This window comes from Lissotriton vulgaris, chromosome 4_1, assembly GCF_964263255.1.
Source record: "Lissotriton vulgaris chromosome 4_1, aLisVul1.2, whole genome shotgun sequence".
NCBI lineage: Eukaryota > Metazoa > Chordata > Amphibia > Caudata > Salamandridae > Lissotriton > Lissotriton vulgaris.
The window spans coordinates 1760165716-1760185529 of NC_141691.1; positions in this window are offsets into that span (position 1 = coordinate 1760165716).

Below are 19814 nucleotides of genomic sequence, written 5' to 3' on the forward strand. Positions count from 1 at the left end.
GTCAGCTGAAACCCCCAAGGAATCGTGGGGCATATTATCAAGGGGGTTTATCTCCGCTTTTTTGGCTTTAAAAGCCTTGAAAGCGGAGATAAAATTATCTCCCTATTACCAAGCTGTCGCTAACACCAGTTAGTGACAGCTAAAAGGAGATAGCGACCATCTTGGGCCCCGCTTTGCATGTCAGTGATACTTATCACTAATGACATGCAAAGTGGCGTGCCAAGATGTTAGCGACTGGAAACAGTCCCTAACATCGCTACCTTCTATTACCAACTTTTGGAGATATCTCCAAAATCTAACACCTGCCCTGAGCAGTTCTTAGCCATGTTATCCAATGGGAGGTGGATAACATGGCTAAGAGCATTTGCTCGATAATACATGAATATCGCTGACTTTTCTGCGATAATAGCAAGGTTTATCTGCGATAAAAATCGCCGATGTACGGCGATAATTTTTGTCTCTAAACAAGTTAGAGACAAAAATTATCGCTAGTTGTTCGTAATATGCCCCCGGGTTTTTGCTTGCAGAAATCGGGAGGCGGGAGACTAGCACTGAAATCAGTAGTCACACGCCTGAATCGGGAGGGTTGGCATGTCTGAATTCTCTACAGCTGGGGCCATAAACTACATCCACAGGGTTAGGTGATAGCATGGGACCAGCCTGGCATCTAAAATGGCTGCCGTGCACGACAAAATTGTGGCATTGGAAAAAAGGCAAGATGGCGCAGCCGCTGGAAGAGATGTATCAACATATATCAGCCTCCTCAGCCACCCTCAGGAAACATAGGGGATTAGGATACGTCTCCCGCACCCCCTTATACCTAGTAATTTAATTAACGAAGCACAAAATGGCGAATTCCCGTTTCGCTACCAGTTTGCGGCCCAGTTCGCGGCCCGTGAAGCGCTTCTACCGTGAAAAATCATTTTTTTTTTATTTTCCCCACGGGACCCTTTAATAACCCCAACAACATTCCTAGGGGGTCAAGAGGGGGATACCTTGCCCCCTTTCATTAAATTCCCCTTTCGTTTTTCACCTCTTCTTCTCTCTCGATCCTACCGAGAGACAAAATGGCGGCCGCTCCGGACTGTTTAGAATGTTGACAGACACCGGAGAGCCAATCAGCTTTCTGCGCGCAAAGTTCCGATAAGCGAAAAGTAAGCGGACCGGATCGCTGCCCGGAGCGCTGTTACAGATATATATCTTGATTTAAACGTTAATTTCTCAAAATCCACTGAAGCACATATATTGAGACCTAGCAAAGGCACATCGGGCTAACAGTCCCTACAATTTTGCCAAGTTTCGTGCAAATCCATTCAGCCGTTCGAGCTAAAAGTGAGTCCAACCGCCCTATGGAAAAATGAATGGGAAAAACGCGTTTTGGGACCCCCTTTTTTCTCGGCCCCCCCTTGACGAAACCCCACCAAATTTTCAGGGGCTGCTCAGAAACAAAATGTGCCATTTTCCTGAAAATTTCAGCCGATTCCGTCCACAAACGCCAAAGTTATTAGACATAGAATTTTCAAAAGTTCCATAGACAAATAATCCTAACTATATATACCTACTGGCTATCGCCAGTAGGTAATATATATATATATATATATATATATATATATATATATATATATATATATATATATATATATATATATATATATATATATATATATATATATATATATGTGTGTGTGTGTGCATATATACATATCCAGATACAAACAAATAATCCCAAAACTCCAAGTAGAGTTCACAAATTTTATTGGCTCTTTTATAGCTTCAACTATACATTTCTATCTTGGTCATTATCACGGTAGTGAGTCCTGTCTTTGTGTTTTTATATCTATATATAAATATATGTGTGTGTATATATATATATATATATATATATATATATTTATTTTTTTTTCACTGAAAAAACCATAGGTTTCACACCAGTTATAGTTAGGTGGAAATTTTACTCGCATTAAACCATTGAAATTCCCACGTTATAGTTAGTTGGACTCACTATAACTTGCGCGTGCAATGCACTGCTGATGACGTCACATATTACTTCACTCATTACATGGTCAGTGACATCACTCTTTGCTGGGACGGCCATTTCCATACATTCTGGCAGCATCATGATACTATAGGTAAATTCTCTACGATCAGCGGCCCATCTCCAATGCAATTTACAGTTCTTACCTTCCAGTCATTACATGGCAATTTTTATTCTTTCATTAATAGGTATATAATTTTAAACAGAAATAGAAAACGCACCAATTAGTAAAGTGTGGCTATTTGAAGACCCCTTAAAATAGCCTCCAAGTAAGTGACTTTTGTATATATTTACAACCCTTCCTAGTATAAGTACCAATATCCGGTCCTCTCAGGTCGCATAAACCTTTAAGTATATTCATGATTGTACCTGTCTTACTATAAAACGTGAAAGAAGGGTAAAAGTAAGGAAAAGCTATGTCAAATTTACAAATCTGAATATAGATTATAAGGTTGTTACATATAAAAGTGCTATGCTAAAATGGTGCCAAAATGGTGTCACAATGATGTCAAAAATGAAGTTTATAAACTCAATCTGCAGTGTTATCTAGGATGGTAATATAGAATATATATCTCTGAACATCAATATAATAATTTCACTTGTACATACGATGGTATGGAGTTATGATGAGATGCACCTATTGTGGACAATATGTAACTATATATTCGTTTCTCTGTTGTTTTTAAAAATGTATATAAACTGCGTGGTATTAATGAGTTAATGTAAATAGCTGTGTGTAATATATGCTCCAGTGTGTTATAGTGTTTGAGTCTTATATGTAATATTTTTCTAAAATTTCAGAGCAATACACGGCCACCTGAAGAAGGCTACTTGGCCGAAACGCGCGTCGTGATCCACCTTGCCGTATTGCTAACATCTTTTGTCTTTTTCTATTCACTGTGTGTTTAAAAGTATTTGCAGAATGAATGTATATGAATTATCAATGATTTAACAAACTGTATACAAAAATAAGAAAAAATCAATTTTTAAAAAACTACAAAAATATTACTAAAAAAGATATATATATTTTTGGAACTAATTTCTATAATAAATAAAATAATTTGTTTCTAAATTGGCTCTGTTGGAGACCTTTTCACTTATAACACTGGAAACTTACTATTAGAAATATCACACTGTTTTTATGAGATTTGAGTACTTGGCTATAGACCTTTTTCAACCTCAGTGACATCACTCATGACATCACTGATGACATCTCAAATGACATCACTGATGACAACATCCTTGTGACAAAGTGGCAGACCTCATATCAGCATAAAATAACCTTTGACACACACATTCAAAAATAGAAACTAACATTTTCTTAAAAAAGGAGAAACCAATACCAATTACAACAACTTATTAGGTAATTCCAACATCTACATACACATCCAGTCATTCACCAACAGTTCTATATAGTCACTCATGCATGTACTTACTCATAATATGTACTCATACACCTATACATCCTGTTACACACTAATACTCATCCATATAGTTACTCACACACAAATTCACACATGCAAATAAACCATTTACTTGATTATACTGCTATATACACACCACTACACATACTTATATATATATATATATATATATATATATATATATATATATATATATATATATATATATATATATATATATATACTACTATTATAAAGGAAGAACTTTGAACCTTTGAGGCGGGTAAACTCGGAAACCACAGCACCAATCCACACACCTGATACATCGTTGAAATTGTCAGGGTGTGCAGATGGACATAGGCTATATACATTTAAAAAATATAAGTTATTTAAAAATGTACGAGAAAAAAGAAAGTAGTCCCATGGAAGTAGCGCCGGCCGCGACGTGCGTGCTGACATCAGGAGCGCGGTGAGGAGCGACGTCCAGGAGCGCGAGGAGGAGCGACGGACATGAGCGCGGGGAGGAGTGGCGGACAGGTGGGGAGGAGCAGTGAGGAGTGGCGGACAGGCTGGGAGGAGCGGAGAGGAGCGGCGGACAGGCGGGGAGGAGAGGGGAGGAGCAGCGAGGAGCGGCGGACCGGTGAACTCAGGAGCGCGGGGAGGTGCGGCGGATGAGGTAAGGCTCCGTGGGACCCACGGACAATGTCTGGGCGGGCTGGGGCCCTGAAGCCAAGGTCGGGATGGGCTGCTACTCCGGGGGACCCACAGACAATGTCTGGGTGGGCGGGGGCCCTGAAGCCTGATTGCTCCCGGACAAGGTCAGGAACGGCTGCTAGAATATATATATATATATATATATATATATATATATATATATATATATATATATATATATATATATATATATATATATATATATATACATTTATATATATTCAATACTAGTTTGTCACTCACTTCAGCTGCTGTCTGGAAGGGTTTAAGATGATTCATCAACTGGGGCCAAGAAAAAAGTGGGGTCCCAATATGCGTTTCCACATAGGGATTTTAGGGGAAACATCCTTTACAACGCAACTGTTACTCCGCACTAGCATTACGGCGCAACTTTTACAACGCAAGTCATTACAACGACTTGCGCTGGGGGGCACTCCAGGATAGGGAATAGGTTAATTTACTATCCAACACCTTCCCTACTATCCACGGGGACTGGAGCTGGAATAGTAAAATAAACTATTCACTATCCAGCGCCCCCAACGCAAGTCGTTGTAACGACTTGCGTTGTAAAAGTTGCGTCGTAAAGGCATGCATTGTAACAGCATGCTTTGTAACGACGTACATCCGGATTTTAGGCATGACTACAGCCCGAACCGCTAAACGGAATTACACTAAACTGGGCAGAAAGCCAGATTTTTGTCCAGAAGAATTTTTTCTTGTAACTTGGTGTAAATCCGTTTTGAAGTTATTAAAGAAAAAAGATTTATGTATGTCACGGGACTCTGTGTCAGGAAATAGATTGACAATTGCGCCAACAGGATCAAGGATGTGAAACTACATTTCCCAGGAATCAGGTTTCAGTCTCTCCGGTGAGGTATCCTGCTCGCAATCCTGTGGTCATTTCCTGTGCGTGCAGCAGTGAAAGTTGTTTTCCGCTGTCACGTCTCTTTCTAGTTTCAATTCCTTGTCTGTTGCTTGTTTCTGGCAATTGAGAACTTAGTGGTTAGCCAGAGTGGAATGTAGTGGTGGGGGCATAACCACACATTACCGTTCGGTAAGAAGACAGACTTGCTTTAGGATTATTACCTGGAAGTCAGAGCGGAGTGTAGTGGTGAAGCTAACCACACATTACCGAATCTGAGGATTACTTTCCATTTCTATTTTTTGTTTACCTTGGCTTTGGAGAACAAATACACTTGGAATTTGGGAATACTCTCTCTTCATCATCCAGCATATAAAATCACTGAACAAATACCAGCACCTTTCATTTATTATTTTTTTTATTTCCCTTTAGATGTCTTCTCACTTTGGTCAAAGTGTACTAGTGAATGGTTCGTATGGGTGTCTGCATTAAGATTCATTGATTGAGGAGTCCTTAGTGTTGTCTGATGTAGAATAATCTGTTGAGATGGAAATCCCGAACCCTAGCGAGAATAAGAAGAAAGAAGATAAAACTGAGTAATTGATATTGACATCAGCATTTACACTGCTCTTTTATGAAAACGATATGGTAGACATAGGTAGATAGAAGATACAGAACTAGTGTGGGGTGAGGAAGACTACAAGGCTAAGCACCTAATGGGGGTATATATATATATATATATATATTTTTTGCTTTAGGGGGTGAATTTATGGGGGAAAATTAGAGTTAAGCACACCACAGAGGAAGATACATGCGTCAAAGCCCGGCATCTGGAGGTCGATCGCCAGGCACCATCATAGAGACTTTAAGTATTTAAGTATGCTTGCTTTCGCTAGGGAGGGGGGGAGGGGAACAAGGGGGGGGGAATTACCAGGGGGGGTTCGAGGGTGAGTCCCGGGGGAAAAAGAGAGGACAAATCATCATCAGCAAAAAATGTGAATCAGAGTGTGGTATACAGGAAGACAGAAGGCGGATTTAAACAAACTTCATGCGGATAGTTACACTAAACATATGTGGGTTGAATGACGCAAGGAAACGTAGGGAGTTGAAAGAATATCTGAGAACAGTACGTGCCAACATAATATGTTTGCAGGAAACACATATAGAGGCCTCCCGCAAGTTCCTACTGGAACAACTGGGGTATCCACTTTTAACATACATCACGCAAGGAACCAGAACAAGGGCAGTGGCGATATTAGTGAGAGCCAAGGTGGTAATAGCAAAAAAACAACTGGCAGATAAATATGGGCGCTGGGCCAAGGTGGAATGCCAGATACAGGGATGAAACTTCACTCTATGTGCCATATATGCACCCACTGATGACCCAGAAATGCTAAACCAAGTTAACTCTCAGATGGCGGCTTGGCCTCTCCCAATAATAATGTGTGGGGATCTAAACATCAATGGACTTAACGGTCTGTGGAAAGATGACCCGGATAGATTTAAAGGTCGAAAGAGGAAAAGCCACAAAGTCTTGATTCAACTAATGAGGGACAATGGCCTCATATATATGTGGGAACAACAGAACCCAATTGGGGGTGGTGGCACTTACTAGTCAGCCCCACACATGGCTATAGCTCGGCTAGACTACTTTTTAGTCTCGCCAGCATTGATATCACTCTCTAAAATAAGCAGGTTGCCAAGGGTAATATCGGACCACAATCCCCTAATACTAGATGTTGGAATTTCAAATAACCAGGCACAATTCACTAGTTGGTCATTCGAAAGAGCCCTATTACAAGACATGAACTATATTACTCATATGGAAGGGTGGCTTAAGGAATTTCTGGAAATAAATAGAGGGTCGGCGCAATCTGGGATAGTTAGGGACGCATTGAAAGCAGGGATCAGGGGGAAACAATGAGCTACTCCATCAGGCGAAATAAGGTAGAAAAGACAGAAATGGAGGAGAAGATGAGAGTGATCACTATATTGGAGGAAGAGCTAGTCAAGTCCATCAGCCGGAAAGAAGCCATCAACCGGAAAGATCTCAATGAGATTTTACAGAAACTAGCTCTAGCTAAGGCAGCGGTGGGGGACTCAATCGCTTCTAAAGCGGCTGGAAAATTCTTAGCTTGGAGACAGGAGCAGTATGAGTACAGCGAGCAAGTAGGGCACATACTGGCAATTAAAACAAGGCAAATAGCCACAAGAGGGGATATCTCAGATCTAACATCAAGCACGGGGGTCACAGCTACAGCACCTAAGGAAATCTGTCGGATATTCCAAGTAGGGGTGGGCGGAAAATCCGTTCCGCTCGCGGATTTTGCGGATTTTCGGGAAATCCGCAATCCGCGAGATTTGCGAATCTCCCGCAAAATCCGCAAATCCGCGAGCAGCGGATTTTGCTCGCACTGCTCGCACTGTTCGCGTTAGTTCGCGCCCCGCGAATAAGTGCAAAATTGCAGAAATACGATCCTAGCAAAACTGAAAGTAACTACTTACCAGGTTCAAAAGTTCAGGCTCATCATTAGTAGCCATTTCCTGTAGTGCTTCCTGAGGGGCCCCTCCAGAGTTCAGTTGCCAGTTGAAACTATTATGTGACCCTGCTCTGAACCTCAGAATAGTTACACATATGCCACAAAGGTCCTGAATTACAGCTAAGGGAGACAAGCAGGAGCCAGGCTGGAAGTTAAAATCCATTAATCAGCCCCTAATTCATTATTGTCAGTTGGGGCAGGGCAGGTGTTGTAACTAATTTTGCAACAATGAAAGCACTTAGCAAGTGCAAAAGATCACTAATCAGGGCGCACTAAGGAAGCAGGTGCCAGCTAAAAAAATATTCTGTGACACATTAATCAGCCCCAAATTAATTCAGGTCACTTGAGGCAGGGAAGGTGTGCTTTGCTTTGCCGAAAATAATGTACACTGGACAACCAGAGGGTGTGGTGATGAAACAGAGGGTGGCATGGGTGGGCCAGAGGGTGGCATGAGTAGTCAGAGAGTGGCAGTGGTGACAGAGAGTGGCAGTGATGAAGAAGAGTGTCCCAAACAGGCTGGACACGTAGAAACAACAAGTTCGCGAAACTTGCGACCCGACAGGTAAGTTCGCAATTTGCGAAAGTGTACAAAACCCTCGCGAACTGGCAGAAACACGGGCGAACACAAAAAAAAAAAAAGTCCGCAAATTCGCGGGAATTCGCGGATTTTGCGGATTGCGAATTCGCAAATCCGCAAAATTCGCGAACGCGAGATCCGCAAAATTCGCTCATGCCTACAAGACTTTTATCAAGAGCTATATGATGCAGACAAGGGGGCGGCTAGAGAAAAAAATAGAACAGTATCAGGAGTCGGCGTCTATTGAAAAATTTGAAATGGAGGATAAAGAGGCCATGGAGATTTGTTTCTCCCTTGAGGAAATACAGAGAGCGGTCAGTGACTTACCAGCAGGCAAGGTGGTGGGCCCTGACCGCATCTCATTAGAGTTCCACAAAAAATTCCTTCCTGTAGTACAAGGGGACTTATTTAAACTTTTGACCCAAATTCAGAAGGCTGCTGCACCCCTGATATCATGGGTAGAGGCCACTATGGTGGTATTTCGAAAAAAGGAAAAACCCCCATCCCAACCTAGCTCTTATAGGCCAATCAGCCTAATGAATAGTGACACAAAAATCTATTCAAAGATTCTAGCAAGTCGGTTGAGCTCTGAAATTGGGAAGGTGGAGGAGGAGCTACGCGGGCATCCAAGATGGTCGTGTGAGCAGAGAGCTCCCGAGACCCGTGCCGCCCTCATTGATCTATCCTTTCGATATCCTGATTATTTTGATGGGCTTCTGAAGTGCTACTCTTGGTGATACTGCTGAACTTTTCAGGGCTGAGATCGGACTTTGGGAACCGTCTCTACGTCGTCCTACGTTTTCTGGCCTAGCCCCGGACGAGACCGGGGTCTCTGCTGCTCTGGAAGGCCGAGACGTAATTCAACAACAACGGTCGCCTAACATCTGCTCAACCGGTGACGTTGTCACTTTCACTTTCGGTTTTTCCTTCTACCTCCGAGCTGATTACCTGGGAAGCACTTCTCATTCCTGACTCCGGTAATCTAGCCAACTGTGCTCTCTGGCCACAGCCCTGGGCCGGTAGGCTGCGATTCTTAGTAGAAGTGCTGTTTTGGAGACCAACGGATCGCTGCCATTTTCACTAGATCCAAGAAGACCCTTCGGGGTGCTGAATCCAATATGGCGACTAAACCCGAGACGGAGAAAAGCAGAACAAAAATGCCTACCCGTGGGGGATTGGTCCAGTCTAACGTTATAGACCGCTACACACAACCGAGAGGCTCCCCTAGTGCTGCTGGCCGTAGTCTTGAGGACCCGAGGACGGACAGGGCGGCGACATCGGAGGTGTCCCTCCAAGATCTCATGGCCGCCATTGCTGGGATCAAGACGGACATGGGACAACAGTATGAAGCCATCGTATCCAAGATCGACGCGGTGGCGGTTGATGTTACTCTTATTAGAGCTGACTTGGCTAAGACCAATGAAAGGGTCAAAGCCTTGGACCTTAAAGCCACCAGTCTTGTCACCGACATGGCGGACGCACAATCGGAGATCGGCAATCTGCGGTCATCACATGATCTACTGGCCAGACGAATGGAGGAGTATGATAACAGGGCCCGACGGAACAACATTCGCCTGGTTGGGGTACCGGAGGACAGTGGTGCTGTTCCTATTGATCTATTGGTCGAAGAACTAATTACGACCCAACTAGCTCCCGCAGGCCTAAGTAAGTTCTTTGCGGTCGAGCGTGCGTACCGCTTCCCGGGTGGACAGACCAAACCGGGGGCTCCCCCGAGGCCTATTATTGCTAGGCATTCCACTTTCGGGATAGAGACGCCATTCTTCAGGCCTCTCGCAGACATGGCCCGCTGAAATTTGAGAACAGCTCCATTTCTATCTACCCTGACTTCACTCCTCAAGTGCAGCGGCAACGATCGGGATTCCAGGGAGTGAAACGTCGATTACGGGACTTGGGACTTAAGTACGCGATGCTGTTCCCAGCTCGCCTTCGCATCGAGTATAGAGAACGTACTTTCTTTTTTGATCAACCGGACAGTGTTGGCGACTGGTTGGACTCATTGCCTAAGGAAGGCACCGGGAGTGGAGGCCCCGGAGGTGCGGACGGAGGTGCAACGGCACAGGAGTGACATTCTGGTTCCTGGGGTCCGATTCTGGGTCGCAGTTATTTACAGAGTATTGTCTATGTGTTCTCATTATTAGGCCCGGGGGTGGGGCGGGGTGGGACCGTCTCTCCCTCCCTCCTCAGGGGTTCTTTGTGTAGAGTTTGATGAAGGGGCGACAGGCACACTGCGGTTTGGGGTGGCTTCTACATCAGCAGGGGTGCAGGGTGGGGGGTGTTGTAACGGGTTCTTTGCTGGGCGTGGGGGGGGGTTATGGCTGTTCTTCATGTTTTGTGTATGTTTTCTCACGTGGTAATTTTATACTTGCTTGCATCCTTAGTTCTGGGGTTCCTGGAGTAGGTGGTTTGGGGGTTCTGCGGGGATGGGGGGGTGATATGAAAGTGCTGTCTTGGAACGTTAATGGTCTGGGTGACAGGATTAAGCGTGGTATTGTGCTTCAATTTATTAGACGCCATTCCCCTGATATAGTTCTGCTGCAGGAGACCCACTTGATAGGGAACGCTTGTAAAGCCCTAGATCGACGAGGCTACCGACTGGTGGCCCATGCTGGTTTCACATCCGGTTCCCGGGGGGTTGGTATAAAGGCCAAATCCTCCTTGCCCCTTGAGATAGACGAAGTTTCCCTGGACGATCGGGCCGATATGCTGCTGTTTCGGGGAGATGGGAGGAGACGCTGATCGTAATTGTTGCTGTCTATGTCCTTCCGGGACTCCAGGCTACTACTTATGCTGATCTTGGTAGGACTCTCTTAGGGCTTCCAGATGGTGTCCTTATAATGGGTGGGGACTTTAACTCGGTGGTTTCGGGTGAATGTGACCGGCTACCCCCCAGGGTTTTGCCGTCATCCCAGCTGTGGCTGCCTGAGCTGATTGAGACTTTTGGGTTGGTGGATGTCTGGCGGATGTTGCACCCTACGCAAACTCAGTAAACTTTCCACTCTGGTGCACACGGCAGCCTTTCGAGGATTGATTACTTTCTGATGTTAACTGCTAATACCTCCTTGGTGCGTGGGGTCCGACATCTTCCTAGGGGTATTTCCGGCCATTCCCCCCTGTTACTTGAGGTTTCGGTGGGAGGCTTCCTTGGGGGTAGGGTCCCCCCGCTCCATCCCTGGCACTTTAGGAATTCTCAACTTCGTTCAGATTTGGTCAAGGCCATTGATTGTTATTTTGACGAGAATGAGGGATCCGTCTCTTCCCCTACTACCTTGTGGGAGGCTTTCAAGACCGTTATACGGGGTTCTGTGCTGTCCTTCATTGCTGCTGACAAGAAGGCCAGGAGAGAAAATGTGTTAGCTCTTGAGGCAGAAATTACTTCGCTTGAAAGTGACCTAGGTGGTGACGATACCCCTGCAATTTTGCATTCCTTAGCGCTGAAACAGGCAGACTATAGGGCCCTGGTGACTGATGCCGCTAAAGTGATGCGTATGAATCAGCTGGGCCGGCTCTATGATGTGGGTGATAAGGCTAGTAAGCTGTTGGCGTGGTTGGATAAATCTGAGCGATTGAATCGTGTGGTGCCCGTAATAACCCGTGAAACTGGAGTGTGCGTGACTGATCCGGGTGAGATTGTCGAATGTTTTGTGGACCATTTCCAAACAGTATACCGGTCTGTGAGTGATCGAGATGAAGCTGACTCCCGTTTGCTTTTGCGCGATATCGCGCTGCCCTGGGTGTCGGAGGAGGATAGCTCCGCTCTGGATGCGCCTATTACTGTGGACGAGATTGCCATTGCCATTCGGTCCTTGCGATCAGGTAAGGCTATGGGGCCCAACGGTTTACCTATCGAGCTCTACAAACTGCAACCGGACAAAATGGCGACCCGTCTGCGTACTATGTTTGTTGAGGCATTCGAGGCGGGCCTCCTCCCTTCCGACCAGTGTTTGGCTACTATAGTAGTCATTTACAAGGACGGCAAGCCGCGGGATCGGTGCACTTCCTATCGCCCTATCTCGTTGCTTAACGCCAAACCTAAGATCCTGGCTAAGGTCCTTGCTAATCGCTTGCTGACAGTTATCTGTGACTTGATCCATCCGGATCAGTCCGGTTTCATCCCCCATCGGAACACGGCGCTCAATCTTCGTAGACTCCACAGCGCTCTCGCGAGAGCTGGGACCCTCACTGAACCCGCTGTCTTGGCCTCCCTGGATGCCACGATGGCTTTCGACACCATTGAGTGGCCGTATTTGTGGGCGGCCCTTTCGAAGTTTGGTTTTGGCCCTAAATTTATTGCGTGGGTGCGGCTTCTGTATGAACAGCCGTTAGCCCAAGTTGTAGTTAACGGTAGAGTTTCTGAATCGTTCACACTGGGGCGTGGCACTCGACAGGGATGCCCGCTCTCTCCACTTCTCTTTGCTTTGGCATTGGAACCACTGGCGGCGTGGCTTCGATGGGAGCCCTCGATTAAGGGGATCCGGTGGGCACCGGACCTTGAGGATCGAGTCTCTCTATACGCAGACGATATTCTTCTCTATTTTACCTCACCTCAGAAATCCCTCAACGTGCTCTTTGTTGTTCTTACCGCTTTTGGGAAGAACTTGGGACTCGTTGTTAACTGGTCCAAATCGTGTGTGTATGTTATAGCGGGGAGCTGCCTTCGCTGTCTCGTAGATTCCCGATCCAAGTGGCAGAGACTGGGTTTAAGTATTTGGGAATTTTCATTTCTATGGTTTCCTCTGTGCGGTATGACCGAAATCTCTATGCTCCTCTTCGTCGCCTTAAAGAGGATGTGCGGAGGTGGCGTGGCCTGCCTCTGTCCCCATTGGGACGCGCGGCACTTCTTAAAATGATGTCCCTTCCTAGATTTTTGTATGCCTTGCAAAACTTTTTTGATCCTGTTCCCTCTCGTTACTTTCACGAGGTTGAAGGTCTTCAGAGGCAGTTAATTTGGGACGGACGAGCTTGCATCTCCTTAGTTAAACTCACGCTCCCCTGGTATGATGGTGGCATTGCCCTCCCGGACATCAGGCGTTACTATTGGGCCTCACAGCTTAGTGCGATTAACCACGCGACGTATTCCCCGGGGCCCACTCCCGCCTTCGCTATGGATAAATTTCTATTGCCGGGCGGCAACTTTAATAGGGCCTTATACTCGAAAGCGCCATTCCGACTTCTAACTGGACCTACGAAATGTGCCGTGCGTGCATGGAAAGATGCGACTGTGGCCACGGGTTGGAGTGATAGATTGACGCGCATGACTCCGTTATATGACTCAGAGCGTTTGGGTGGCATGTGGCGGACTAAAGGGTTTGACAGATGGGAAATGATCGGTATTAGCAAGGTGGAGGATCTTTGGGCCTGAGGCACAATTAAGTCCTTCGAGGCCCTGAAGGTGGAGTATGAACTGGATGACAGGGAATATTTTCGTAATCTTCAGGTGCGTCATGCCCTGCTTTCCGTGTTCCCCCCAAGGACGGAAATCACCCAATCATCTCCGCTTGAGGATCGGATTCTGGACGGCCATGTGCCGGATAGTACGATTTCTCTAATTTATAAAAAGCTTATTAATACCAGGGCTGACCTTCTGGTGCGACTTAGGGCCTCTTGGTCAGCAGATGGCCTCGAACTGGATGACGAAGATTGGCAGATGGCGATTTCCTCCCCCCGGTAGGTGGCTATTCCGGCCCGCCTTCGTTTTGTGCAACTGAAGATCCTCCACCGAGTCTACATGACTGGTACGCGTCTGGTTCAGATGGGGTTTTCTGCTGATGGGTTGTGTAAGCGTGGCTGTGGTATGGATGGCACCTTTCTCCGCATTATATGGGAATGTCCGATGATCTCTGCTTTCTGGTCCAGAGTGCATGATGTAATGGGGCGAGTCACCGGGGTCTCTCTCCTCCCTGAGGCGAGGCGCTGCCTGCTTAATGTGTGGGAGCCTACGGACTGTACGGCCGCTCAGACCTTCTGGATCACTCTGGGCAACATGGTTGCTAAGAGGGACATAGCGCAACTTTGGGGCTCCCACAGACCACCTGGAATAAGTGCTTGTAAAGAAAACATGGACTGGTGCATGTTTCGGGAAAAGACGGTATATGAGCCTCGGGGCCGTCCTAGGAAGTGGGGTAGGATTTGGTCACAATGGAATGAATACCGTGGAGACATCTGTACCCCCCACTTGATTTCACTGCTGATATTCCCTCGTCCCCGTAATTGACATTCCTACAGACTGGCCACTATTCCTTTTTAATGTTCCTCTTCACCGTACCCCCGCCCCTTAGAAAAATTGCCTTTATTCTTAGAGATTGATTTTCCCCTTCCCCCTCTCCCATACCCCAGACACTGTTCTTATCATGTGAGTGTTTGTGTTGTTTGTTTCAATTTCATCAAAATTATAAAATGAAACCTACGTGATCCTCCCTATGATGTTTGATGCCGATGCGCCGTAAAGATGTGACTTATGGCCTTCCCGCAACGCATTGTGGCCTGTTATCCTGTTGATTGTCATAGCGGCCGGCCCGATCGGGTTGTAGGCAGACGCTGTGTACTGTGCATTCGAAAATAAAGGTTTTTTAAAAAAAATAATAATAAAAAAATAAAATTGGGAAGGTAATCTCGCCCAGGCAACATGGGTTTATCCCTGGGAGGGGTACAGCAGACCACATTAGAAGAGTCTGCACGCTTTTTGATGGTACGGCAGGCTCACGAGACCCTATGGCTCTTATTTTATTAGACGCCGAAAAGGCCTTTGATAGGGTCTCGTGGGGTTTCCTATGGGCAGTGCTAGAGAAGGCTAATGTTGGTAAAGGGTGCATAACAGCCTTGCAGGCATTATACATAAATCCCAAGATCAGAGTGAGAGTAATGGGCGAGGTAAGCGGAGAAATAAACATCGGGCGAGGGACGCGACAGGGTGGCCCTTTTTCTCCGCTACTCTTCGCCTTTTACATTGACTCATTTATAAGGAGAATAGATTGCAATAGTAATATTATGCCAGTAATATCAAATGGATATGAAACAAAAATACTAGGCTACGCTGATGACTTGGCGATTACATCACCTGAACCAATATCGGTGATGGTAGAAATAGAGAGAGAGGCGAATATCTTTGGGGCTCTATCGGGATATAAATTAAATCAAGGGAAGACGCAAATTGTGGTTAATAAAAAAATTGTATTGGTAGACCAAAGAGTGACAGATGCAGCGGTCTATCTGGGAATAACTATCACTTCAGATTTCACGAATTTAGTAGAGAAGAATCTTGCCCCAGTACTTAAGAAAGCAAGTAAAGATCTAGATAAAATGAATAATTTACACCTCACAATAATAGGCCACTGCAACATAATAAAAATGTTATTTCTCCCTAAAATACTGTATCTCTTCAGGACGATCCCACTGAAGTTTAACGGCAATTGGTTTAAAGAGATGGAAGGAGTCGCAAACCGGTTTATCTGGGCAAAGGGCAGAACACGCAGAGCCATAAAATGTATGTCTTTGTCAAAAGAGCGGGGGGGGTTTGACTGTACCAGATTTTAGGGCATATTATTGGGCAGCAGTACTTCAATATGCAAGAGGCCTTTTGGGGAGCACTATCGAAGATAAGTGGAGAGGTAGAGAGAGCATTCCAGACACATTTGAGCTTATAACATCCGTGGCTAGAGGTTGGATTTTAACATATAGTGAGGCAAATTATTACAAGAAAGTAAAATTTAAGACATTGGCGGCCGTAATGTCAGTATGGACCATGGTCAGGAAAAGGCTAGGTATTGGTAGGATAAATTATTATACCCCCTTATTTAATAATCCCTCACTGCCAATTGTGTTTCACGACAACATAATGAAACCTATAGTGGACTTCACTGATACCAACGGTATAATCACCTTTGATAAGGCTCAGCGTCTTTACCATCTAGAGTGCAGATAATTTTTTAAGTATCTGCAGATAAGGTCTGCACTAACAAATAAAACGGGGGCAATATGATATTTAACAGGGACCAAGTCATGGAACAAGTACAGAGGGAGGGGAGATGTACTATCTCACATGTTTATGAGGAATTGAGCCAGCACTCTGAGGATGATCAGGGGAAAGCCTCTGAAAAATGGCGAAGAAAATTGAACCTAGAAGGGAGTGAGTTCGAAACATCAATCAAGCTGGGAAACACAGTACTAAAGGTAGCAAACCTCCAGGCACAACATTTTAAAACTATCCATGAGCTCTATTACACTCCACATAGAATAGCCCGTTGGGGTGGAACAAGTGGCATAACCTGCCCAAGATGTCAAAGTACTGAAGCTGACACAATACACATGTTTGCCTCCTGTCCAAATTTAGACCCATTTAAACAGCCGATGGAACAATTTCTGAATAGAATACTAGGGATCTCTGTTAGGTTAACTAATGAATTAATGGTATTGGGTGTAGTCAAGGAGGGTGTCTCTGTAGATCATCATGAATTTATTTTTTTAGCGATGGCGATAAGCATGATATGTATAGCTGGTTTATGGAAAGATTCAAACCCTCCGACATTCCAACAATTGATCTCACGACTATTAGCTATATATAATTATGAGAAAGCACTATATGAGCAAAAGGGTCAAAATGCTAAACAGTTGGGGAAACACATCTGGTTTCCAATGGCAGAATGGAAAGAGAGGATGGAATAAGTTAAGGGATATACTAGGAGCTTTGAAAGCAATTGGTGGTTATGAGACTTTAATTTGTTTAAAATCTTTTCATTTAACGTTGTAAATATTTATTCCTTGTTTTCCTTTTGTTTATTTTGCTTGGACAAAAAAAATTGACTGAAAGTACCCACTCTGTGTAATAATGAAATTATGAAGTTAAGTACTGATGATGATCAATAAAAAAAAAAAAAAAAAGAATAATCTGTTGTTTCTGTTTTGTAGACATCAGAAGAAAGAGAGATTTCTAGTTGCATATGAATGATGGTTGTTCTTCATCAGAGCCAGGTATAGACAGAGCCTAGTGAGAAATTACAGAGAGTAGCATTTACATGTTCATTTTGTGATGGTATTGTTCTACGTATTTTCCAGGTCCTTTTTCCCCAGCTGTTCCTTCCCTCACCTGATCACCTTAATGCTTTGTGTATACAGTTCAGAGAGTTGGGGATGTCGGAAAGTGGACCCCTGTCAGAAAGGATACACTCTGGTGCGGCCCCCTCAGGAACAGATGATCTAGCCCCAGATCCCTCCTACCAAGACCAATGGCAATCGAGACTCCGCTGCCTCTGAACTTAATTTGGGGGTAAAGGGGAAGTGGAAGACAAAACAAGAGAGACACGCCTCTGGACACTGGCTCCTACTTCAGGAATTCAATTGGAAACTCAGTAAGATAAAACACAATAGTTATCCTCCCTAATGCTGTGAGTTACCTTCTGACACTCTTGCTACTCTCACTCTATTAGAATGACTCTTACCAGTGCCTTAGTAGAAGCTAACTACTCTCCGAGCTGTTTTGCCTATTTATGTTTAATGTAAATCTGATTCACTGGTGATTGGTACATGAGTTTAGTTGCAATATTGTGAGTAGTTTTGCCAGCTATAAGTTCTCCTAAAGTGATTTATTTACTGTCTTTAAGTAGTCAGTCTTTTGTACTCTTCCTCAGAAAAAAGGTAAGAAATATGCCTCTTCTACATAATTTCAACAATTAAAGTCTTTAGAATTTGAATTCTGCAAAGGTATTGAAATTTCGATTTTCTTAACATGTAATCTGTTCTCAGTCTCTGTTCTCAGTCTCTGTACTATTCCTTTATCTCCTGACTTCAATGAAATACTGCAGTCTTTCTTAGAATCACTCTTGGACTCAGGGCACCTCTGGGTCACAGCGAGTTAGCAAATCACTCGAGAACTTCGGGGCCTCTAGGTCACAGCGAGTGAATAATGTAAAAACAACTGGACACGCTTACTTGAGTATTTTGAGTTCTTCTCTTGACAGAAGAAACCCCAGGAATACTCGATTCTTCAGGTACTCAATGCCGGGGAGAGCCAGTACTGCTTCCACAAGTACTTCCAATTTGCCAAAAGCTGAGGAAAAAGAAGGTTATTATTTAATCATGTCCGACACACTCGACATGCGAATATCTTAATTACTTCCCTTTGGATAGGAACAGCGCCAATCAGACTCAAGGGCTTTCTGTGAGGAAAAACGATGTTTTGACAGCGAGCGCTAACAACAAGGCTCCTGTAAGACGTTTTTGTAGTTGAAGTGCGCCGCGTGCTAGTCAGGCATGCCCATTACGGTCTCACTCAGATTCAGAAAGGAATAACTAGACTGCGCGTCTGGTGTCCTTCCAACATGGCGGAACGCTGTAGTTCAAGCAATATCAGTCGAAGGGAGGATCTTCAGCACGGATATCATCTTTTACAATGCGGACCTTTACATGCAGGTAATTTGATGGAGGCCAGAGCGTTTTCTTGTAGATTCCCACCTGAGCCTTGATAGGGGTTCCAGACAACCCCTTATTGCTTTACCTGGATTCTGAGGAGGTCTTATCACAGAGAGAGAGATTTCTGACAGAATTACGTACCCACGAAAATATACTCCTCCCGATCCAGGTTTAGCAATAAGATGGAGTCCTTGGATGCCAACAAGAACTGGCCTCTTCCAAAGCAGAAACCGCAGCATTAAGGAAAAAAGTAGAAAGAATATCTAAAAACCCTTTTGACGCTTCAGCCTCTACTTCGCACATACAAGTCAAGGTTCGCCTCCCATCCCTTTGGCTAGTCCAGAAAGATATGCACGAGTTCCTCAGAAGATACAGATGTTTTTAACTCAGATCATGCTACACTTCTCATGCAAGCTCGCCTCCTTCCCCAACAATCATTCTAGGGTAGCGTTTGCGATATCGTATTTGGTCGGAGACGCTACGAGTTGTGCAGTCCCTTTAGTTAGTAATAATGATCCGATGATATCAGACTGGGTAGCCTTCAGAACCGAGTTTGATAGAGTGTTCGACAGGAGAGCCGCCACATTTTTAGATCTTAAACAAGGGAGAAATTATTTATTTACTCACCTCACTTCCTTTAATTGGTTGATGTCAGAAATCGTATGGCCGGAGGAGAAGAAGATGTCTCTATACTATCAGGGATTGAGGGATAAAATTAAAGACGTGTTGTCCAAATTTACTCACAACCTGCTAACTGTACTGATTTAATTAATCTGACTTTGAGATTGGATTATCAGATTTCAGAAAGAGGGGGAATGAGAAAGAAGGTAGAGAGACCGTCCTATCGGTCCGACATCAATCCCAGTAGATTTGCAGTAAACAACAAAGCTGTGGCTGAGCCAATGGAAATAGGGGCAATCATTAACTTGAGAAGAAAGGGAGAGTCAGAGGGTATGAGGGCTGTGTATGTACAGTGAAAAAAGGGCACTATGTAAGAGAATGCCCCTCAAAACCCAAGACTTCAGGTGCCTGGGCTTGGAATAAGAAGGTGGCTGTCTCGGTCACACGTTCTGAGCTGTGCAAGAATGGCCTACCCCAAAAGATATACGAGATGTCCAATGCTTTTTGGGATTTGCGAATTATTATCGCAGATTCATTCATTAGTTTTCCCAGGTTGCTGTTCCCATCTCATGGTTGCTAAGAAAGGGAGTTCCCTTTTTGTGGACTAGTGAAGCAGAGGAGGCCTTCATATTTCTAAAGG